At 41.1% G+C, this 15680-nt stretch overlaps 1 non-coding gene across 1 annotated transcript; it reads right to left on the bottom strand.

Annotated features, from left to right (window-relative positions):
- Positions 1 to 1909: 1909 nt before the first annotated feature.
- On the bottom strand, positions 1910 to 1981 carry TRNAE-UUC. Its single transcript has one exon. It is a non-coding gene; the product is annotated as a tRNA-Glu (tRNA).
- Positions 1982 to 15680: the final 13699 nt, after the last annotated feature.

Here is a 15680-nt window from a genome sequence, read left to right as displayed (position 1 = left end):
GCACTTTCATAGCATCATCTTTCAGGATTTGAAATAGCTCAACTGGAATTCCGTCACCTCCACTAGCTTTGTTTGTAGTGATGCTTTCTAAGGCCCACTTGACTTCACATTCCAGGATGTCTGGCTCTAGGTCAGTGATCACACCATCGTGATTATCTGAGTCATGAAGATATTTTTTGTACAGTCCTTCTGTGTATTCTTGCCACCTCTTCTTAATATCTTCTGCTTCTGTTAGGTCCATACCATTTCTGTCCTTAATTGAGCCCATCTGTGCATGAAATGTTCCCTTAGTCCAGCATAATTATTTGTGTGTACTGGTAGAATGCAAATTTTTGCTTTGACTAAAAGAGAAGTGAAGAATTTGGTATGTTTACTTTTGTAAGAGGTGGCTGGTACGAGGGCAGATGATAGAAAGATGAGAGAAAACATTCGACAAGTAGCCTTTATCTGTATGGGCTTCCCATGTGGCCTAATGGTAAAGAATTCACCTACCAACACAGGAGTTGTGAGAGATGTGGGTTCAGTCCCTAGGTGAGCAAGAGCCCCTGGAGAAGGAAATTGCAAACCACTCCAGTATTCTTGTCGGAGAATCCCATGGACAGAGAAGCCTTGCCGGATACAGTCCATGTGGTCACAAAGAGTCAGACCCTTGATTCATTAGCATTATGTGGGATGCCATTAGCAGGGGCAACAATGAGATTCCTTCAGGAAGGCTCTGGTGTAGGATGTATATTTTGACTAGCTGAAATTAAGGTAAGGATAAGCAGTATGGTAGGTGTGACTGTATTTGTAGCAAAGAAGCAAGGTGTTTAGCCTAAGTGTGTTTGCCCCAGAAAGCAGAGCTTGAGTCAAAGGCTTGTGTACAGCAATCTGAGGGAACAGGGGTTGGGGACTGGAAGAATTGAATAGGGAGGGTGGAAACATTGGTACAAAGATACGTTATTGAACTGATCACCAACTGGGTAGCTGAAGTTCCATCTTACTGGAATTCTGAAACGCCATGTAGAATTCTCCTTATAATTAGGCATTTGAAGGATCATAGAAGATGGAAGTGTTTATGCATGACACTCATTCTCCACTAGCCCAGGTTTTACACCTGGGAGTATGTTTCCCTAAATAAATTAAAATAATAATAATAATAATAAAAGAAATACTTAGAATCAGAGAAGCCCCTGACAGAAAATGAGATTTCTAGTGTAGCTGAGGCTACATGCTCTCAGGTCTTACTTGTAAAGGTGGTTCTTACATTAACAACTGGAGTGAAATGTCCAGAGGATATGAGGTGGGTAGAAGAAGTGCTTGCTGCAGTGTCTGATACTCTGTTTTGTGGATTCCCAGAAACACCTGAGGGACAGGGTGGCTTTGAAGAGTGATCCGATATGAGCAAGTGGATAAGAATAACATTAGAACTTGAAGTGTAACCATCAGTGTGACATTATTTGTTTTCTGGCTTTAGAGGACTAAATTATTCTATTTATACTTCTATTTGTCTTTTTGCAACTTTTTATTTTATATTGAAGTACAGGTGATTAGCAATGTTAGGTTAGCTTCAGGTGTACAGCAAAGTGATTCAGTTATACATGTACACATATCTATTCTTTTTCAAACTCTTTTTTTCCCATTTGGTTATATAATATTAAGTACAGTTCCCTGTGCTATAGAGTAGGTCCTGTTTGGTTATATCTTTTAAATATAGCAGTAGTGGGAGGGATATCTAAGGAATTTGGGACTAACATCTATATTTGCCTTTTGTAAGGGCTCAACCCCAATAGGATGCTGGGAAAAGGCAAGTTTGGAGATGGAAGTGGTTCTCAGTCGTCTTCAGTGATGGACCTGCACCAGAGAGGTGAGTGTATCTTTCATGAATTTTTTTTGGCGGGACCCAGTGGTGTGGCTTATGGGATTTTACTTCCCCAACCAGGGATTGAACCTGGGCCACAGGAGTGAAAGTGCCGAGTCCTAACCACTAGACCACTGGGGAACTCCCAGAGGTGAGTGTATCTTGAGAGTACGACCCTCAACCCCTGTAAAACATCCAGATAACTCCAAAAATCATACTGAACTTTAGTTTTGACAGGAGAACACAAACCGCGAGTTGTGAATAGAAAACAGAAGAGAACTGGACAGTCTGAGCAGAGTCTCTCCAAAAGCATAAATTTGCAGAGAGTATTTGGCATCTCTTTGGAAGGACTGATGCTAAAGCTGAAACTCCAGTACTTTGGCCACCTCATGCGAAGAGTTGACTCATTGGAAGACTCTGATGCTGGGAGGGATTGGGTGCAGGAGGAGAAGGGGATGACAGAGGATGAGATGGCTGGATGGCATCACTGACTCGATGGACGTGAGTCTGGGTGAACTCCAGGAGTTGGTGATGGACAGGCAGGCCTGGCGTGCTGTGATTCATGGGGTCGCAAAAAGTCGAACATGACTGAGCGACTGAACTGAACTGATTTGGCATCTCTTGAGGAATGTTGATCTTTTCAATGAGTATTCCTGGTTAGTTAAACCATCTCTGCTACAATGGCCACAGACTGAAGAGGCAACCGCAGGAGCCACTGAAAGCAATCAGATACGGTGACAGGAAGGCAGACCATGCAGTGGATGTGGCAGCTTTCCATGCTACTCTCTCATTGCCTCGGAACCTTGATTTATGTTCCCAGCACTGAAGGACGTTATCATATGACTCCTTTGCATCCTGCCTCTTTTGTGGCAGGAGTCATTTCTGAGTATGTCCAAATAAGTGTTACACTGTACAATGCTTTCTAATAGTAGACACTTACCACTGAATCAGTAAAATATCTTGAGAAATTATCATCTATCATTTCTCTTTGTTTTATATTCTTCCTATTCTATGTACAAGCATGTATCACAGCTGGTTCTGTGAATATTATCTCAAGGGTGGGGTGCGTGTTGTGCATACTTGTATAAGAGAGAATTCTCATAGGGAATAGAAATAGTCTACAAGATTCTTTGCAGTTGTATTAAGATGAGGTCATATTGAATTCAAGTTCCTAATCCAAAAACTGATATCCTTAAAAAAGAGAAATTAGACACACAGAGGGGGAAGACAGTTATGCAAAGACAAAGGCAGAAATTCCTAATGCAACTGCAAGCCAAGGAACACCAAGCGTTGCCAGCTTCTATCAGAATCTGCAAGAGTCAATAAAGCACCCTTCCTTAGATCCTTCAGGGAGAACCTGGCCCTGGTGACATCTGATTTAGACCCCTAGCTTCTATAACTGTGAGGAAGTAAATTTCTGTTGTTCTACCACACTCAGTTTGTTACTTTGTTACAGTAGCCCTAGGACACTAAAGAAGAGGGGAGTGAGGAGGGAGATCTGTGACTGTTATTCTCTAAGAGGAGAATAGCTGAGAAGAGGTATGTCTTTCAGACAGGATTTTCAGAGAGAACCAATAGGAAAGATGGAGAGATACTGATTTATTATAAGGGATTTGGGTTATACAATTATGGAAGCTTACAAGTCTCGAGATCTGTAAGCTGAAGACCCAGAAGAGCTGATGTTTCAGTTTGAGTCTAATAGCATTAAAATAAAAACCTAAGTCCCCATGTATTATATGACAGGGTTGTGGAGAAAATGGGGGGCAATCCTCATGTGCTATTAGTGGGGATGTAAATTGGTATAGCCACTGTGGAAAGCAATATGGAGGATCCTCAAAAAATTAAAAATAGAACTGTCACATGATCCAGCAATCCCACTCCTGGGTATACATCTGAAGAAGAGAAAAACACGAGTTGAAAAAGAATGCACCCCAATGTTCACTGCAGAATTATTTACATTAGCCAAGATATGTAGGCAACCTAAGTGTCCCTCAACAGATGAATGAATAAAGAGGATGTGATGTATACAGACAATGGAATATTTTTCAGCCATAAAAAAAGGATAAAATTTTTACCATTTGTGACAATATGGATGAACCCAGAGGGTATTATACTTAGTGGAAAGCCAGAAAGAAAGACAAATACTATAATCTTTCACTTATATGTGGAATCTGAAAAATAAAACAAATGAACAATTAAAACAGAGAGAGAGAGAGATTCACAGACACAGAGGAAAAACTAGTGGTTACCAGAGGAGAAATGAGTTGGGGAGGGGCACAACTCCTACGTCTAAAAGAAATAAGTTACAAGGATGTAATGTACAGCATGGGGAATATAGTCAATATTTTTATAATAACTTTGTATAGTTAACTAAAAGTATTGAATTATGTCATACACCTGAAACTAACATAATATTATAAGTCAACTATAATTCAATTTTTTTAAAAGAAAATTAAAATCAAATAAAATCAAATGCTGTTTCCTAACTTGAAAGGCAGTCAGGCAGGAGGAGTTCCCCTTACTTCCAGGAGGGTTAGCCTTTTTGTTTTATTCAGGCCTTCAACTGACTGGATGAGGCCCATCCAAATGAGGAAGGAGAATCTGCTTTACTTGGCCTACTGATTCAAATGTTAATCTCATCCAAAAACACTCTCACTTGCATACCCAGAAAAATGTTTGATCAGATGTCTGGGGAGCCCCTATTCCAGTGAAATTGACACATAAAAGTAACCATCACAGTCCTGCTTCCTGGCAGGAGTAGAATGCAGACAGCAAGTCTCTGGTAAGCAAAGTTCAGAGGTGAATGAAATGGAGGAGATATTTACCCAAGATACTTAGATATGAACAGGAAGCTATAGAGAGCTGTCATCCTGAATGGGCCACATGGATCTGGCTTGAATGTTTCAACCATAACCAGGGCCAACCAAGACATAATGCCATCCTACTTCTTTTCTGCAAAGCTTTGGCAACACATGAGCTTCCAAAACCTGACATGATGCTAACTGAAGTTATTTCTCACAAGCTCAGCATATGAGAGCTGAAACTTTTCTGTTAGTTTCTAGAATAGAAAGAGATGAGAGAGTTCTCAGACACATGTGTCAGTTATCTGAGATTTATACTCTCTCTATAAAGCAATCTCTGGCAAAATAAAATGGGAAAGGGCAACCCAAAAAACACCCAAGAGTATTTAAAAAGCCCTGTCACACAGAACCTATTTTAGTGAATGTCAGACTACAACTGGATACCTGGCCATTTAATTCTCAAGAAATAGAAGTTTCTCTGCACAACCCACAGCCCTGATTGCACACAGGGCTACTGCTGCTGCTGCTGCTGCTAAGTCGCTTCAGTCGTGTCCGACTCTGTGTGACCCCATAGACGGCAGCCCACCAAGCTCCCCCGTCCCTGGGATTCTCCAGGCAAGAACACTGGAGTGGGTTGCCATTTCCTTCTCCAATGCATGAAAGTGAAAAGTGAAAGTGAAGTCGCTCAGTTGTATCCGACTCTTAGTGACCCCATGGACTGCAGCCTACCAGGCTCCTCCGTCCATGGGATTTTCCAGGCAAGAGTACTGGAGTGGGGTGCCATTGCCTTCTCCAACACACAGGGCTACTAGCAAGCATCTTTGGTTCTGCTACTTGATATTAATGGAAGGATTTCCTGCGTTTTGCTGTGAGGGTTTCTGCTGCCACTGCCAAGATCACCCAAGAAATGAGGCCTTCAGAGAGGGAAACTCTAGGGACATGCATATCCAGCTCTACAAACCCTCCAAGTACTAAGTGCATCAAACTCGTTATATTGTATGACACCTCTTTATCATGATCTCCCAGGAAATCAACTTATCCTGAATATAAAAGGTAGAGAAATGTTCAATCTTGACCATGTAATGGAATGACTATAGAATGGGGGTGCTTATAAAGATGCTGAGGCCAGCAGGTTGGGACCTAAGATTCAGTTCCTGCTGCATTGATTCAGTCATGAAGAGTATCCCCAGGATTAAAAAGCACAAGGATGCAGAGCCTTTTGGAAACTCTTCAGGCAGGAGGGAAACGCTGAGTGAGTGGCTGCTTTTCTGAACAATTTCCATCCCTGTTGATGGTGAGGGTTCCTGGAAAAATATGGGATCTGGTGTCAGGAAGGCTGGGGTTTTAATTCCAACCCAGCCACTTACAGGGACTCTGGGCAAGTTATTTAACCTCTTGGTTCTCAAAAGGAATAGTGTTCTTACCCACATCTTTGTCTTCAGCTCAATTCAGAATTACACTTCTAATTAGGACTTTATATTCTGGCAAGAGCAAGCCACTTTGGGGACCATTTTCCTAAAATGGCCCAGGGCTCCAGTCCATCAGCAATTACTAACCTGACTGAGGTTTCAACAGCAAATGGGTCTTTAGAAAGAAAATTAATAAAGGAATTATTTAATAAGTTAATGAGTGAGTGAATAAAGGAAAGAATATGGACAGATGAGAGAAACACGGGAAAAAGAAAAAGGATATGGAAGTATTTACTGGCTTTTCTCAAGCGAGATTCTTAATAAGAGACAGTCAACTGCCTGTGGCTTCTGAGACCATAAATTGTGGTCACTTCTAATCTGAAACACTCTTGAAAGGCTATTGCAAATATGATTCTCTGTCACTGCAGTGACTGGGGTTACCTGGGGAAATCACACTTTTGCAGTGCATATGAAGGAAACCAGAGACACTGATAAAGGACTAATGAACGGCGGGTTCTGAGCCTATGATCAGGGGCTACAGAAGACCTGGCTTTTCAGAACAAGCTTCTCTGACCCTCAGTGGCCATCTGAGAAGGTGACCCTCAGGCCATAGAGCACAGCTTCCAACTGCCTTGTGTTAGAGAATCTTCTAATGCTCACCCCTCATGATAATGAAGAGACGGTCCCCGTGATGTTAGTATGCCATCACTCACCTCCACACACTTAAACCATCACTCACTTATTCTCTGACTTAGGGACTACTGGAGTCAGAAGAGTGCTCAGAGAACATCCCACTCAGCATCATATTACAGAGGAAGGGCTGGAGGTCTGAACTGACTCGGACAACTTCCTTTTCCTTTCTTGTTCTGTTTCTGACAGGCATGATCCGGCTTCAATCTTGCCATTTTACATCACCCTCACTACTCAGATGGCCATGAGGAGACAACATCGACAATAATTAGGATGTAAATGTCAAAGTTAGGTGGAGCTTAAGATGTCTACGGGTTATTCATTCATTCCCATTCCTCTGAGGAAGGATATTTACTGATGCTCCTTAATACGTGGTTTCTCATCTCCTAAACTCAGATTTACAGAAAGATAACAAAGACCTGGTTGGTCGGTATTTATGAAGAGCTTTGACAAATGGTATGGGTTTTGGATCTTCACAAGGATGCTGTGTGGTAGGTAGGACATGTAGATTTCCATTTTTCAGGCAGATACAATCCGAGAGAGGCTACATTTAGACATGCCATTTTCAATCCCGTGGGAGTCATCTGTTGGTGTTCTTTGCTTTCTTATCTGAGGAAACCCATAGAGTCACCTAGAAGCAACATGAAAGCTGTCTTTTCTTTTTATAAACCTTTCCTTAAACTTACATGGGCTTCCCAGGTGGCTCAGTGGTAAAGAATCCGCCTGCCAACAAGAGACATGAGTTTGGTCCCTGGGTTGGGAAGATCCCCTGGAGAAGGAAATGGCAACCCACTTCAATATTCTTGCCTGGGAAACCCCATGGACAGAGGAGCCTGGTGGGCTACAGTTTGTGGAGTCACAAAGAGTCATATATGACTTAGTGACTAGACAAAACTAACAACAAGCTTATGTAGAGCTAGTCAGGCCCCGGCTTTCCTTCTGTTTTCACAAACTGATAGCATCTCCCAGATAAAGACATGTTCCCAAGTCGTATTGCTGATACCGCACACACACGACCAACTGGTACTGGTCACCATAAATCCTTTCTCAGATAATATAAGATGGATAAAAGTAAAACAAAGTAGGTAATTTGAATGTAAAAGCAACTGCCTTCTGTGTTTGCTCCCATCACATTCACAAAGTCTTTCACAGAAAAATACCTGCAATTAAGTGATGCTGATAAAGTATTGGATTGCAATTTACTACCCCTTACTCATATTCATATAGCACTTAAATGAATACTTCTTTTTTTCCCTGCTATTACTCCCATTTTATAGATGAGATTGAGCTTCAATGAGTTTAGGTGAAATGGATTTCCTATGGTTTCCTATCAGCTCTGTGCATAGGTGTTCCACAAGCATTTGCTGAATTGAAGAGCATTTACTTCTATATCTTTTTTTGTACTTAATATTAGAATTAATGGTTGAGCAAATTTTTTTTTTTCTTTCAGAGAAGTGCACACCACGGTAACGTGCCTCTGGGAATGCAAATAGCCCACTCGATGTATTAGGCAACCATAAACAAATGGAGATCTGCACAGATGTAATTAAGAATAGAAAATACAAGCCTATGTGCAGGACCATGATTTACAGTCAAATTCACCTGCCTTGAAAGCTCATATTAGATTGCTCCTTGTTTGATTATCAAGTTGGTGTTTCAATGCAAAGCATATGCTCACAGGCCCCCAGGTTTGCTGGGCTTATGAATTAGCTAATAACTTTGAAATGAACCTTTTAAGGGAGGATTGGTTTACGCCTCAGCAATGCAAACATGTGCAAGTGAAAATATATGCATCTCAACTGGTTATTTTTGTAGGGAGGACAAATGTGTAAAAATATGTTTACTAGAAAAAAATTCTGGTTTTGACTGTTTGCCAAACATTATACAAGTAATTAGTGATGTTGTTAAGTGCTCAGCAGCTCTTTTGAGACTTCTTTTTTTTTTTTTTTTGGCATAATAATATGCTCCTTCTCCAATGTATAGGCACATATGATATTTTAAAATATTCATAGAACAAAGGTGCTGATTTGACTTATAAATGGGCAGCTGCTGTTGAGGCCCTCTCATTTATCCTTTTTAGGTCCTCAGACTTGTCCTGAGAATCTGGAAAAGGGAGAAGATGATGTTGTTTTCAAAACTTTGGCTTAACTTTTCTAAATTGCATGTTAAATATCCTAAAGCAGTCTTGCTGTCCACACACCCATCTCTACCTACACTCTCTTCTCACTAGTGTGTTTAGAGAATAAAATTTCTAATGCAAAATCAGAAAGCATAAATCAAAGGGCTGGACCACCACTACATGGTTTTATTCCCCATCACTACCTCCACCCTTTCACATGACTTCTTGAAAAGCTGAAAATTATCTAAAATAAGTTTCTTCAACTCCACTTTTCAGACTCCATGGATGTTGTTAATATAAATGAACTAGTGTCCCAACTGTAAACCTTGGGTCTTACCACCACAAGAATTCAGAATGTTTGTCAATATTATTTGCTATTTTGGTCAAAATGAAGCAGCTGTAGGGAATCAGTAAAGAAAAATACCCTCCTATGTGTAGACTTGCTGTTGTCAGTGGCATCCTAGAGAAATACATCAATTGGTCTGTCCAGCTGGAGCTCCACTAGAGGGGAGCCTGGCCGTTAGAGGACCTAGGAGGAGTCACCTTGAGGACTGTGTTGTGTTGGAGTCAAGTAACAAGCACAACAGGTATGATATTTCTCATACACGGAAACAAATATTATGCCGGGAGAGGAATAATTGGCTCAAGGCAAAATGTCAACATTCAGACAGAGTTGTAAGTCAAAAATGGGCCAAGTTGTGACATTGTGATAGAGGTAAAAATCCAACATGAGGTGAAGAGTATGTCAGAGGAGCAGAAGGCAAGAATAAGGAACCACCCAAATGGGAGGCAGCCTGGATACATCCCAAAGCAGAGCACCATGGCAGACCAAAAACAGAGAGTAGATTAGACACTTCATGAAGAGAAGTGAGAGTCCCCCATTTTATACATCTAGAATCTGAGTCTGCACAATGTCCACCCAATTGACCAAAAGCTCTAGAAAGAGTGAGTCGGGCTTTACTGTGCAGACTCCCGAGTCCTGATTCTGTGAGGACCGAAATTTCATAGACCTTCCTCAACACTGCCCACTTCTAAGAAGACTGGGAAAGTAAGAAGACACGGAGTCACCAAGGGCAAGGGGAAAAGGATAGAAGCAAATGAAATGAAGCTGTGTAACATATAAGATGAGAGAGATACCATTAGAAAATAAATAATGCTTATGTTGATGAAAATCAAAAACTGCATGTGATCCCGAAGAAAAATCTTCACATCAGAATCTAAAAAAAAATATAGCCATGCAAATAAGGGCCCATTATTTTCCCCTCTGCACAGAATGACTGGCTTTGAGTTTTAACATGGGAGGAAAAGCCAGATGGCTGCAGACGGGCTTATTATAGAAAGTCCACTTGCACTGAAGTTTTCTCAGCACTTTCTGTCGTTGCTGAGTGAGGTTTTGTTTTGTTTCCTTCTTAAGTGTAGGGCAGGCAAGTACCAAAATTTGTATAAAGTCTGCAACCTTTTCATGTAAATGTTCTATTCAATACCTCCAATACATGATATATGATGCCACCACAGGAAAACTAGTGTTGCTACAGACGTTAATCATAATTATGAAAATTTTTAATTTAAATGTAGGTCTGAACACACAAAATACAGTGCATGGCCATCTGTTAGTTTTCCATCTGGGCTCATTTGCAAAATACATTCTGTTTCACTCCCCCCTTCCCCCTCTATTTATAATCTTCCCTGGAAAACAAATATGGCTAATCTATGGCATGCCAGAGCTGAAGTTAGCTATTTACAAGTGGCTTTTAATAGACATGGCTACACAGTTGAAAGCAGTAACAAACTTCTTCAAGTGTTTTTTTCATGTGTGGGGGGTGAGACACCTTCTCAGACTTTTGTCAGTAGATTTTCCTTTGTGAGTTCCCCATCCCAGTGTGAAAATAGTATTTTACAGCTTATTTGTAGAGAATAATGAAAAATGGAATATTACTCCATTTCTCTCTTGCTATGATAAGAATAATGTCTAAAATTTTACAGCTGTCACAGCAATATTATTCTTAATTGCCAAAAAGCAGAAATAAAAATGTCCATCAGCTGATTAATGGATAAATAAAGTGTGGATATCTATAAATTTAATATTATTCAGTCATAAAAATGTGATCCTAAAAGATGATGCTGTGAAAGTGCTGCGCTCAATATGTTAGCAAATTTGGAAAACTCAGCAGTGGCCACAGGACTGGAAAAGGTCCGTTTTCATTCCAATCCCAAAGAAAGGCAATGCCAAAGAATGTTTAAATGACTACACAATTGCACTCATCTCACACGCTAGCAAAATAATGCTCAAAATTCTCCAAGCCAGGCTTCAACACTATGTGAACCATGGACTTCCAGATGTTCAAGATGGATTTAGAAAAGCCAGAGAAACCTGAGATCAAATTGCCAACATCCGATGGATCATTGAAAAAGCAAGAGAATTCCAGAAAAACATCTACTTATGTTTTATTGACTATGCCAAAGCCTTTGACTGTGTGGATCACTACAAATTGTGGAAAATTCTGAAAGAGATGGGAATACCAGACCACCTGACCTGCCTCCTGAGAAATCTCTATGCAGGTCAAGAAGCAACAGTTAGAACTGGACATGGAACAACAGACTGGTTCCAAATAGGAAAAGCAGTATGTCAAGGCTGTATATTATCACCCTGCTTATTTAACGTATGTGCAGAGTACATCATGAGAAATGCTGGGCTGGAAGAAGCACAAGCTGGAATCAAGATTGCCGGGAGAAATATCAACAACCTCAGATATACAGATGACACCACCCTTATGGCAGAAAGTGAAGAACTAAAGAGCATCTTGGTGAAAGTGAAAGAGGAGAGTGAAAAATTTGGCTTAAAACTCAACATTCAGAAAACTAAGATCATGGCATCTGGTCCCATCACTTTATAGCAAATAGATGGGGAAACAATGGAAACAGTAATAGACTTTATTTTTGGAAGCTCCAGATGGTGACTGCAGCCATGAGATAAAAAGACACTTGTTCTTTGGAAGAAAAGCTATGACCAACCTAGATAGCATACTGAAAAGCAGAGACATTACTTTGCCAACAAAGGTCTGTCTAGTCAAAGCTATGGTTTTTCCAGTAGTCATGTATGGATGTGAGAGTTGGGGTATAAAGAAAGCTGTGCACTGAAGAAATGATGCTTTTGAATTGTGGTGTTGGAGAAGACTCTCGCAAGTCCCTTGGGCAGCAAGGAGATCCAACAAGTCCATCCTAAAGGAAATCACTTCTGAATATTCATTGGAAGGACTGATGCTGAAGCTGAAACTCCAATACTTTGGCCACCTGATGCGAAGAAATGACTCATTGGAAAAGACCCTGATGCTGGGAAAGACTGAAGGCAGGAGGAGAAGGAGATGGCAGAGGATGAGATGGTTGAACGGCATCACCAACTCTATGGACATGAGTGTGAGTAAGCTCCAGGAGTTGGTGATGGACAGGGAAGCCTGGTGTGCTGCAGTCCTTGGGGTCGCAAAGAGACACAACTGAGTGCCCGAACTGAACTGATGCCTGCTACAGCAGGGATAAACCTTGCAAACATTAAGTGAAAGGAGCCTGACACAAAAGGCTACATGTGGTTTGATCATGTTTGTATAAAATGCACACAGCAGCCAAACCTATAGAGACAAAATATATTAGCAGTTGCCTCATGCTGGAGGCTGGGGCTGGGGAAATGAGGAGTGACTGTTAATGGTTTGCTTTAAGGTTGATAAAGATATTCTAAAATTAGGTGATAGAACTTGTGAATATGTTCAGAAATATTATATACTTTAAGCAGTAAACTTTATGAAGTATGTAAATTATATCCTAATAAATGCACTGAAAAAAATTGTAGAGCAAGACAGAGATGTAGAAATCATTCAGCCCATTTTTCACATCTTAAATATGGTGCAGTGAAGTTCTGGAGGGTAAAGATATTAGTTAGTTGTTCAGTGTTGAGGTTTCTAGACTTCCACTCAAGGGCTCTCACTGCCATGTAATTGTGAATGACGACAGTAACAAATTCACCTAGTGGCAAACAGTGAGGAGACTGATGAAGGAGAGATTCAAGTGGAAAGATGAATTATGAAGCTACTGCAGTGATTCCAAACCAGGTTCAGGGAAGCCTGTAAAGATGGCAGCAGTGGTAAGAACGGAGCAGTTTATCTGAATGTAGTAGATCTTTTGGAGGTAAGTTCTTTATGACTTTGTATCTGATTGACTCTGAGTGGAAACAGAGGGAAAGAATCAGCAGTGACTACAATGGTTGTGATCAAGAAAGTAGAAGCTAGAAAAGAAGGAAGATGGATTTCATTCTTAATATGAGTTGGAGTCACTCACAGAACAGGGCGCAGACACTCAAGAGCAAAGTGGGTGGCAGAACTTGGATTTTGTTGAAAAGCTTAGAGCTAGAGACAATAAAGGGAGCTGACTGGTGGCAGGGGCAGTGAAAGCACTGAAAGCGTGCAGGAGCTGTTGGAGAGTGAGAAGCGGAGACTGAGAAAGTGACACTGGGGATCCTACATGTAAGGGCAGAGAGAAAAGGAAAGGGGGAACAAAGCAAAAGAAAGATTCCAAAACAAAGGTGGGACCCAGGACAGGTAGGCCAAAACAGGAGAGTGGATCCAACATAGGCCAGCCAAAGACTGGTGGATGGATTTTGGAATTGAACATTTGAGGCCTCGCCTTTGCTGGAGCTTTTAGTCTACTTAGGCACCAAATAAGAAATGAATTCAGGGACTTGAATAAAAAAAAGCTCTGACTCTGGAGAGAGGCAAGATGAGGAAAAATCTATAAGAATCAAATTGATGAGATGAGAAAAAAGAAGTGAATGGCATTAAAATGTGAACAAAAGCAGCTGGAAAATTTGAAAAAGAGGTTTTCATGGAAAAATATGTTGTAAAAGGGAAAATGTAGCTTTCCAAAAGATCTACTATCACAGTGAGAGTGAAGATACACAAGTAGGCTTTTTCTGTATTTCTGCCAGAATGGAGTGAGGGTAGAAGTATTAATCTGGCCTTAGCAGATTAATACATTTCTCTCATGTTTAGGAGGTTAACCAAATTCTGTTCCCAGGCCTGAGAAGTTTAGGCTGAGAATAAGGGCAAAGCTCTCTGAAAATAAAATCCAGTTACAGAAATTCTCACTAGGAAATAAAAAAGCCAGGAGTCACTGCATGTCATCTAGGACACTGTTATTTTAAAAAAAAAATGTATTGAGCATTTGTTTATTTACCATACCCATGGTATGGTATTGGATAGGTTAGGTTCTAAGAATCCGGAGAAAACAAGGAAGAAATCCCAACCTGCCCTTAAGGAGTTCTCAGTTAAGTCACAGACAGCTAGGTAGACCAGCTGTCTACAAATCATGTAGTAAATGCTGTGACAGATCATGGGTATGAAGAGAAAGGTGTGCCCAGGTCTGTAAGAGACTGGCAAAGTGGAGTAGAGGAGAGTTTGCACAGAAAAGTCCATGTATGGTCTAAATCTGGAGAGAGAAACAGCAACTTGCATAGGCCAACTGGAGGTGGACAGGCATGGGTACTATTTCTCCTGATGGGCAGAGTACCAGCGAAGGACCTATGGTGTGAGCAAGTGTGCTCATTTGGGGAACTGCAAGCCGGTGGTTCATGGCTGAAGCGCTGATGATACTGAGAGGCAGCAGAAACTTTCCCGGTAGGGAAAGTTTCCCATTCCTTTGCAGGGACCACATCATGGAACATCATCCTTCATCCCATCGGATTCTTTCTCAATATCCCCCCAAACAGACGCTGAGACAAAGACTTGGGAGAATCTAGTTTATGAAGCACAAAGAAAGAAGGGAGGAAGGTCAACACTGAGTTACCAATGGGCTTATGGTTGTGGGCACCTGGGGCTCAATCCCACTGAAATCTCCTGAGAAAGTGAAGAGGAACATACTTTAGAACCACCACATCAGAGGACATTTACTCATGGGCTCCATCTTCCCTGGGTTGAGGTTTACTCTGAGGGTGTTAAGACCCACCCTCCTCAACACACACATGTTTACATTTTTAGGTTGAACCTGCTGCCTGCTTGCCAACTCTCCTCTTAGGCAGAGAAGCAGAGAGAACAAGAAGCTGAAGTGGGGGTTGGGGTGTAAGGAGTTGTCTCCCACAGGTGTGGGTGAACTCAGGAAGGTCAAGAGCATACAAGGCAGAACATCAATGGCGTCCGCCAAACACTCCACGGCAGGCTACTTGTCACCTCCTTCCATCTGTATCTAGGTCATATCCATATCCACAGCATGGCTCGGGCATTCACTCTTCTGCAACCCTAAATGTTTAACCCTTTCCACTCCCAAGTCTGAAGCTTCATCATGGCTCAGAATACTACCCACTGTCCACTACAGCATAGGAATAATCTTTGCCATACACTACCTGTTGTCTTTGTGGTCTCTAAACACTCCATATTACTTAACTTATTGGTTCCTAAAGCAAGCATTGTGTCTTAATGTCTTTGCATTACCCAAGGTGACCAGAAAACAGTAATACCAATTGTTGTTCAGGCAAAGGAAACTGTTCTGTAAGCCTTTTGGAAACCAAGCCCTTCTAGTAATTCAACCAACTCAATGCTACCTCAAAAAAGTATATTCTTTGTAGATTGGTGCAGTCATTACGAAAAATGGTATGGAGGTTCCTCAAAAAGCTAAAAACAGAGCTTCCATGTGATTTAGCAATCCTATTCCTGGGCATATATCGAGATCAAAGTACAATACAAAAAGAAACAAAAATCTTTATGTTCACAGCAGCACTATTTGCAATAGCCAAGACATGGAAACATGGAAATAACCTAAGTATCCATCGACACATTGTACAC

The sequence above is a fragment of the Bison bison genome, unplaced genomic scaffold, assembly GCF_000754665.1.
Source record: "Bison bison bison isolate TAMUID 2011002044 unplaced genomic scaffold, Bison_UMD1.0 scf7180017864469, whole genome shotgun sequence".
Taxonomy (NCBI): Eukaryota; Metazoa; Chordata; class Mammalia; order Artiodactyla; family Bovidae; genus Bison; species Bison bison.
The sequence above is the reverse complement of the archived record's forward strand: the minus strand, read 5'-3'. Positions and strand labels throughout refer to the sequence as shown.